General features: G+C 31.7%; 1 non-coding gene across 1 annotated transcript; it reads right to left on the bottom strand.

Annotated features, from left to right (window-relative positions):
• Nucleotides 1–282: 282 nt before the first annotated feature.
• LOC115290946 lies at nucleotides 283–386 on the bottom strand. The gene has a single exon (XR_003908320.1). It is a non-coding gene; the product is annotated as a U6 spliceosomal RNA (small nuclear RNA).
• Nucleotides 387–8,874: the final 8,488 nt, after the last annotated feature.

Genomic DNA, 8,874 nt, shown 5'->3' with positions numbered 1-8,874 from the left:
ACCTTTCCCTTATTCATTGTCAGAATCAAAGATGTATGATTACTTTCATTTACTCAACTTCTTTTAACAAACTCCAATCATCAATTTTTTTCCAACCATAATGAAGCCAATAAGATTTGCTTTTCTTTTTTAAAAGCTAACCTGGATATTTTTTTAAAGTCTGGATTGCCTGTAATAAGAAGTTCTAGCTTCAGCCTTCTTTCCCCAGATTTACTGAGGTATGACTGGCAAATAAAACTAAAGTCTATATATTTAAGGCATACAGCATGATACTTTGTGTGCTTAACTGTGGAACACTTCACAAATTTGGATTTCATCCTTGAGCAGGGGCCACACTAATCTCTGTAGTTCTCCAATTCTAGTGTATGGGCTGCCAAAGCAAGCACATGATATTCTGACAAATGTATGCATCTGAAATGATTACCATACTAAAGCTAATTGGCCTATCTATCACCACTTACTTACTATTTATTTATTTATTTACTGATTTATTTATTGGGAGAACATTTAAAATGTAATCTTAACTCTAGGTCCACTTTTAATTCTGCCACAGACAAGCTTTCCCATAATTTACAAAGAAGACATTTTATTAGTTTCTTTGTCTCCAGAGAAGACTACTATTATGGACTAAACTCACCAGCCTAGATATTCACATTGTTTTGTTCCACATGAGTACTGAGGTAAAGTAGTGTGACCCTAGAGTTTGCTCAGCTATGTAATGAAAAGATTATCCTTTTTTAAACAAGTATGAAATTTATGTAGTGCTACTATTTTTTTCCTTCCATTTCCACCCAGTCAGGTGTGCTATCTGGATACAGTCATACAAACCTTGTGTTTATGGTTGATACAAAATGTAGCCACAGTTTATTGAGTGGAGAAAGATTCCAGGCTATCATGCACAGGGAACAAAAGGTCACTCTGGAAAATTGGCAGTTCCTCCAAAATTAAACATATAATCTAGCAATTATATTTCCAGGTATATATCCAAAAGAGCTGAACATACATATCTATATGTGCATTAATATTAATAACAGCATTATTTATAATAATCAACATGTGCAAATAATCCATATATCTATTAATGGATTTATGGGTAAGTAAAATGTGGTATATCCATATAATTCATTACTACTTAATATAACAATGTATTAGATTCATCCCATAGCATTGACAACACTAGAAAATATTATGCTTACTGAAAGAAGTTAGACACAAAAGCCATAGGTTGCATAATTCTATGTATATGAAATGGCCAGTTTAAAAAATCCATTGAGACAGTTGTTACCAGTCTTTATTTTTTCATATGATGAAAATGTCTGGAATTAAATAGTGTGATTGTTGCACAATTATGTGAATACACAAAAATTCATTCAATTACACCTTTAAAAGAGTGGTTGGGGGGCCCCTGGATGGCTCAGATGGTTAAGCATCCAGATTCGGCTCAGGTCACGATCTCACGGTTCCTGGGTTCAAGCCCCGCTTCAGAGTCTGTGCTGACAGCTAGCTCAGAGCCTGGAGCTTGTTTCAGATTCTGTATCTCCCTCTCTCTCTCTGACCCTCCCCTGCTCGTTCTGTCTCTCTCTGTCTCTCAAAAATAAATAGATAAAAAAATTAAAATAAAATAAAAATAAAAGAGTGGGTGGTATGGTATGTAAATCATTTGTCAATTAAAAAAATAGAGAACAGGAGGTGAATGTCTGTGTGAATGGAAACATACTATCCCTACATCTGCTTCTGGCCAAATTGGAAGAGCAAGGTATGAATTTATCTTCAACTAAGAATTAAGAACCTGACTATATAAAACAACGGCTCTCAAGATGACTTTGAATATTAAGCCAAAAGGTTAGTGTTTTCTGGGAGAAATAAAACAATTAAGAAAACTTCCTGTTGCTCCAATTTACTAAGTGAAAAAATGCTTCAGGAGCAACACAGGGAGTGAAAGCCTATTTAGTGACTGTCTGAACCGAGGAGGTGGACATAGGAGCCTGGAGAAGTCATGGTATCTAGGATTTGGGATTGTCTAAGGGAAAAAAAAAATCTGTTGAATATTAAAAAAATAAATAAAGCAAACCCAAAAACAATAAAACAAAAACTCCCCCAAATCTAATATTAGCATACTTGCAGGATGCCAATTCATAATAAAAATATCAACCATATTTCTATACACAAACAATAAAATAAATTGAAATTAAAATGCAGTACCATAAAAAAATATTAAATACTAAAGACATATCTGACCACAAATACATAAGACTTGTATGCTCAAATCATCGCTGAGAGGCATTAAAGGAGACCTGAATAAGTAGATAGTTATACTGGTTTTAGGGAATGCAAGGTTCGATATTGCTAAGATGAGAATTGTCCCAAAATAGATCTATAAAAATTCTATGTGATCCTTATCAAAATCTCAGCAGGTTCTGCATTGTTAGAAATTGACAAGATGACTGTAAAATTTATATATAAATGCAGAGTACTGAGAATAGTAAAAACAACTTAGAAAAAATAAGAATACAGTTGAAAAACTTACAACAGATAGCATTAAGACTTTTTATAAAGCTGCAATAATTGTGCCTGTATCATACTCATGTCAAGATAGAGAAGGGATCAATGGAATAGAGAGCCCAGATAAGTCCCACTTGTATAGATTCAATTGATTTTTAGCAAAGATGCAAAGGCAATTCAGTGGAGAAACTTAGTTATTTCAACATATTTTGCTGGAACAGCTGGTTTTCTATGTGCACAAAATGAACTATCCATACCTTTCTCCATATGCAAAAATTAACTCAAAATTGATCTTAAGCTAAATATGTTTCATAAAACTATAAAACTTATACAAGAAAACTTAAGAGTAAAATTTTTTTGACTTTGGTAATGCAAAAATTTCTCAGATGCACCCAAAGCAAAATCCATAAAAGACAAAAATCCATTAGTTTGATCTCAACAAAATTAGCAGAGTGCTAAGATAGAAAAAGACAGACCATGACAGAGAGAAACTATTTGCAAATTCCATATCTGATAAAAGATTTATATCTAGAATACATATGGCACTCTTAAAACTCAATATTAAGAAAGCAAACAACCTAATAAAAAATTTGGCCAAAGTTCTATAGACACTTCACCAAAGATGACATTTTATTTCTCAAATGAAGACATAAAAAACATTCAGCATGATTTATCACTAGAGAAATGGAAATCAAAACCATAATAGGTTTTGGTTACACACACCTATTAGAATGGCCAAAATAAAAACACTGATTATACTAAGTACTGGTGAACATGTTTTTCAACGTCTAAATTCTGGTAAGTTCCCAGTGGGAATACCTGACCATAATGCCTTGACATTCCATTTTGAGGTATTTATATAAGACAAATGAAAACTTATATTCATATCAAGGCATGTATGCAAACATTTATAGCTGTTTTATTTGCAATATCACCAAAGCTGGAAACAATACAAATGTCCATGAGGAAGTAAAGGGTAAGTACATTGTGATATATTCATACAATGGAATACTAGTCAGTTGTAAAAGGGAATGAATTGCTGATGAATGCAACAACATAGATGATCCTCAAAATCATTATGCAAAGTGAAAGAAACTAGACAAAAAGTACATACTTTGACATTTATTTTAAAAATCCATCCTATGTATATTAATCTAGTGATCCAAAGTAAATCAGTGGTTGCCTGAGGGAGAGAAGAGAGTAGGTCAAAAGAGAAGAAAAGAGAGGTTACATCAGGATTATGAAAAGATTTGGGGATGTGAAGAATGTATTCACTATTTTGATTATGTTGATGTTTTACAAGTGTATAACATATGTCAAATTTTGATATAATTATACACTTTAAGCATCTATAATTAATTGTGTATCAATTATACTTCAATAAAGCTGCTAACAGATTTTTAAATCACACACAAAACTCTAATTTTTGTACTGTATGCCAATTAGGAGATTGACAGAGAGATAAAATACATTCCAACCTTACAAAGATTATACCCTAAAGAACACATATACGCTGATTTAACAAAATATATCTATATATTTCTTTGTTCAAACAATTTTGGAACTATCTGATATTGAAAATCCCCTAAGTAGCAATATGAAGCGATCATAAGTCTAAGTAATCTTTAATTAGAGAAAAATGCAGAGTAAGCAGGCACTTCTTGCCTAAGAAGCTATAGAAGATATATTCATAAGCCAAGCTTTTGGGTATTTTTTTTACTTTTGTTTGTTCCAGTTTTATTCAAATATAAATGATATACAAATCTGTATCAGTTTAACATGTATAGTATAATGATTTGACTCATATTGTAAAGGTATTACCAGGAAAAGTTTAATTAAAATCCATTATATCATGTACAAAAGAAAGAAAGAAAGAAAGAGGAAGGAAGGAAGGAAGGAAGAGAGAAAAAAAGAAAAGTTTTTTTTTTCATGTAATGAAAACTCAGGTTCTACTCTCTTAACAACTTTGAACTACACTGTGTAGCAGTGTTAACTATGGTCATCATGTTGTACGTAATATCCTTAGTACAACAGGTGTTAAGTTTGTACATTTTGACCACTTTTATCCAAATCACTCTCCACCCACCTTTTGCCTATGATAAACACAAACCTGATCATTTTTTCTATGAGTTGTTTTGTTTGTTTGTTTTTGTATTTCACATATAAGTGAGCTCATACAGTATTTATCTTTCTCTTTCTGACTTATGTCACTTAGCATAATGCCATCAAGGCTCATCCATATCTTCACAAATGGTGGGATTTTCCTTCTTTTTATGGCTAAATATTCCAGTGTGTGTGTGTGTGTGTGTGTGTGTGTGTGTGTGTGTGTATGTGTGTGTGTGTATGTGACACAGCTTCTCTATCAATGTATCTGTTGATAGACACGTAGGTTTTTTTCCATGTCTAGCCAAACATTTTAAATGCCAATAAATATTGGGAATTTTATCTTAAAAAAATTAGATATTGACAAATAGCTTAGAAAATTATATTTTGGGTTATCCAAATACTAATTTACCCTCATCTCTCTTAAATTGGTATATAGTGGTGGCTGTCTTAAACAAAATTATGCTAAAATAAGACATCAAGGAATGTCATGATTAATATAATGATTGAATACAATATGTTATTTTAATGCTATGAAAAATTAGGCTGCCATTATAAAGAATTGAAACTATCTTGGTGACTTACATAGACACATAGATATTTGTGAAGTATTAAACAGTGAAATGTAGAAAATTATATATATAGGTACATATACACATGTTTATATATATTTATGTATGATTCTGTGAGCACAGAGAAAAATATGGATGTATGCCTATGAAATCTTTAGCTTAGGACTCCTGTGGTAGCAACATTGGAAGGGAGAGGGACTTAGAATGATAAGAAAATGCTGAAAAAAATATGTGATGTGCTTAAATTACATTAATGTATTTGTGTAATTTTTATATATTGCAGTGTACAACAGAACAATAGTTATTATTTTAGCACCCTCTTAAGCCAACAGACTTAGTTCTGCTGCATTTCAATATAAATATAATATATACTTACATTGAACCATATGAAAATGCTAAATCTCAACTTCTTATGAACTCAAAAAGGCAATTTCACATCATTAAAACAAAAAATATGATGATAATTCATACAGATTTTCTTAGTTACCTTAAGTTCTACATATAATTGATCTAGAGACTCTACACACAAGATTTTTAGAGAAGAAAGTTGTTCATCTGTTTTAAAATTAAATATTATTGAGTAGTTCCTTACCAATAATTTGGCAAATTATTGTCCAATCAAACTCCCCAATTATAGGATACATAAAATTCTGGATAAAAATATAAAATGAAAACTAAATGAATAGTTGAGTTGGGGGAAAAATTAAAGTTGTTGGAGGTAAGGGGAAAAAAACCAAGAATGCAGAAAAAAAAAAAAAAGACAAGCACAGAAGCAGAAGCCTCTGGGAATGTCTGCTACCGCAGATCCCGCATTTAGATGGATCACAGGGAGAGGATATGAAGCCTGAGCAACAAGCAGGCTGGAAGATCTTATCTGATAAGCTCTCCATAAAGTCAAAGGACGGGAAAGAAGGCTACTTCACTTTCTCAAGCTTGGCTCTGGATAGAACAGCGAAAAAAAGGGAAAACATCTCCGAAAATTTCCAGCCATATGCATTCATCTGAAGTTGGACGGTTTTCACTCCATGTTTGCCACATACCATCATAAGAAAAATAAAAGTTAGAACAAAAGATTGATCATATCCTTGAATATCTAAAATATTCAAATTATTGATCCTCTCTGGTAGAATACACTATAGAATTAGAATTTATAAAATTTCTATAGATAAAATTCCATTGAATAGAAGTTCATAGTAAACAATTATGAGAAAGACATGCAGAAACAATTCTCTCTATGAGCTAAAGTGAGCCAGCAAAATGAACAAACCAGGGAATCAGATGTTCAAAACCCACATACTAAAGCATATTAAATAGAAGTTATAAAATAATATATTAATAGGCTTAAAGTGAACAATGATGGCAAAACTTTAAGAAGGTAACCAGAGGATAAAGGGACCAACCCAAATATGAAAAAATATAACTTTTAGATATAAGAACAGAGGGATAAAATACAGGGATCCTTAGATCACAATGAATTTCAATCAGAGCCTATGACATTGTAAAGCAATAATGATACAGAGAAATTCTTAGAGATGATCAACACATAATGACATTACTGCCAAGGAATTATACTGACAGAAAAATGTATAAGAAAACTAAAATAGTCATGGACAGTAAAATAATATTTCCAAAATAATATGATAAAATAATTACCAGCCAAAACTGATATACTAAGTAAATTCTGTTTTATAAAGAAGAATGATAGTGACCACACACACACACACACACACACACATACACATACACACACAAACTCTGAGAAGCATAAAGGAAAGGTAAAATTTAGTCTGAATATATCAACAGTCACATCAGTGAAAATCACAAACTTTCCAGAGTCAAAGCTTTTTATTTGATCAAAAATAACCCGTTTTAAAGTATTTATAAATAAAATACATTTAACATCATAACAAAAAATTTTGAAAGTAAATTCATGAAAAAATATGTTAAGCAAATATAACCAGAAACAAAATGGTGTAACAATATCAAGAGAAGAAATAAATGCTAAAGTATAAATTGAAAAGAGAGAAAAAGAATGATCATGTATTGATAAAAGACCTCATTCAACAATAAGACATAGTAAATCAAATTTACAATAATTAAACTATATATCTTACATCTAAGGATAAATCCTAATGGGAAATATAGCATATGTAGAAACGAATAACAAGGAAAGCTTACCAAATATATAGGACAAAGCTAAAGCAGAAATAAGAAGGAAACATACAGCTTTAAATGTTTCATTAATAAGAGAAAAATGAATGTAAAGAACAAAGCACTCAAATTAAGAAATGAAAAAAAGCAGAAACAAAAGAAAGAAGAATAAGAGTAACAATATATACGAATAAATGTTAAGAATCTAAAACTCAAAAATACAATAGAATTAACTACTCAAAATTGCTTTCATGAAAATACTAATAAAATTGACAAAACACAGGACAAATACATTTAATGATAATATGTACAGGTGTAAATAAAAATATTAAGATGAAACGGGATAGAATTATAGTTGCAGCAGAAAGTAAAACATTGGTTGAACTAATGTTTGTTGTAACTAACAATGCAAAACCAAAAAAAAAATGTCACAATTGGGATTCTTCCAAGTACATGATGTAGGTTTTAAATTAAGTACAATAAAAAAAAATCTATGAATGCAGTTTAACATAAGCTTACTTTGAAAAATGAAAAAACATAGATGATCTCATTAGAGGCAAAAAATCACTTAATAAAATTCAGCATTATTTTATTACTAAACATACCTTCTCATAAGGTATAAACAGAAAGGAATTACTTATAGGGTACATATCCACCAAAGATCTACAAGTAACAAATTTAATTATAAAATGTTAAAAATACTCACTCTAAAGTCCAGAAGATGAAAGAACCCTATCTTTATCATTTCACTCACCCTTACTTTTGTTTTTAATGCTCATTTATTATCTTTGAGGGAGAGAGAAAGCACAAGCAGGGAAGAGGCAGAGAGAGGGGAGCGGAGGATTCAATATTAGCTCTGTGCCGAGAGCAGAGAGCCCGACATGTGGCTTGAACTCACAAATCATGAGATCACGACCTGAGCCAAAGTCAGCCACTTAGCTGACTGACCCACTCAGGTAATCCATCACTCTTGCTTACTTTGAACCCCTAGGATAGTGTTGTAAAATAGGCCTGTGAGAACGTGTGCTCCCTGAGAGCAGCTAATTCCTGAAATCAATGAACAGGGTGGAAGTCACCTTCGATCTTTAAGTTACACTTTTCCAAATGTGCTGGTTAGCTCTTCCTTGGCCACATAAGAAAAAAGGGACAAATTGTTCCTCATGGAAGAACTTCCCCATGGAAACTGAAAGTGAATGTGTCTCAACTAAAGAAACATGAAGAGAGTAGAGATTCGGTTCCTGGTGTTAATCTTGAATTCTTCAACTGACTACCCTTATCTTCTATTAATTTGGAGCATAGTTAATTAGAGAAGTGTTGTTCAATGATCTGGAAATCACATGTTCACAGTTATTTATCAAACCATGCTAAAACGTATCAGCATTATGATTTTTGGACAGTATATACTACAGCTCAGTAGACCACACATTGTTACTTAGTTCACAGGAGCATGTACACTCAAATGGAAAGGAGGATAAATATGCAAAATCCTACCAGCATAGATTATGACAGTAATTCTTGCCTAAATTATGTAAGACCTCAGACATTT

This window comes from Suricata suricatta, chromosome 4, assembly GCF_006229205.1.
Source record: "Suricata suricatta isolate VVHF042 chromosome 4, meerkat_22Aug2017_6uvM2_HiC, whole genome shotgun sequence".
NCBI classification, from domain to species: Eukaryota; Metazoa; Chordata; class Mammalia; order Carnivora; family Herpestidae; genus Suricata; species Suricata suricatta.
The sequence above is the reverse complement of the archived record's forward strand: the minus strand, read 5'-3'. Positions and strand labels throughout refer to the sequence as shown.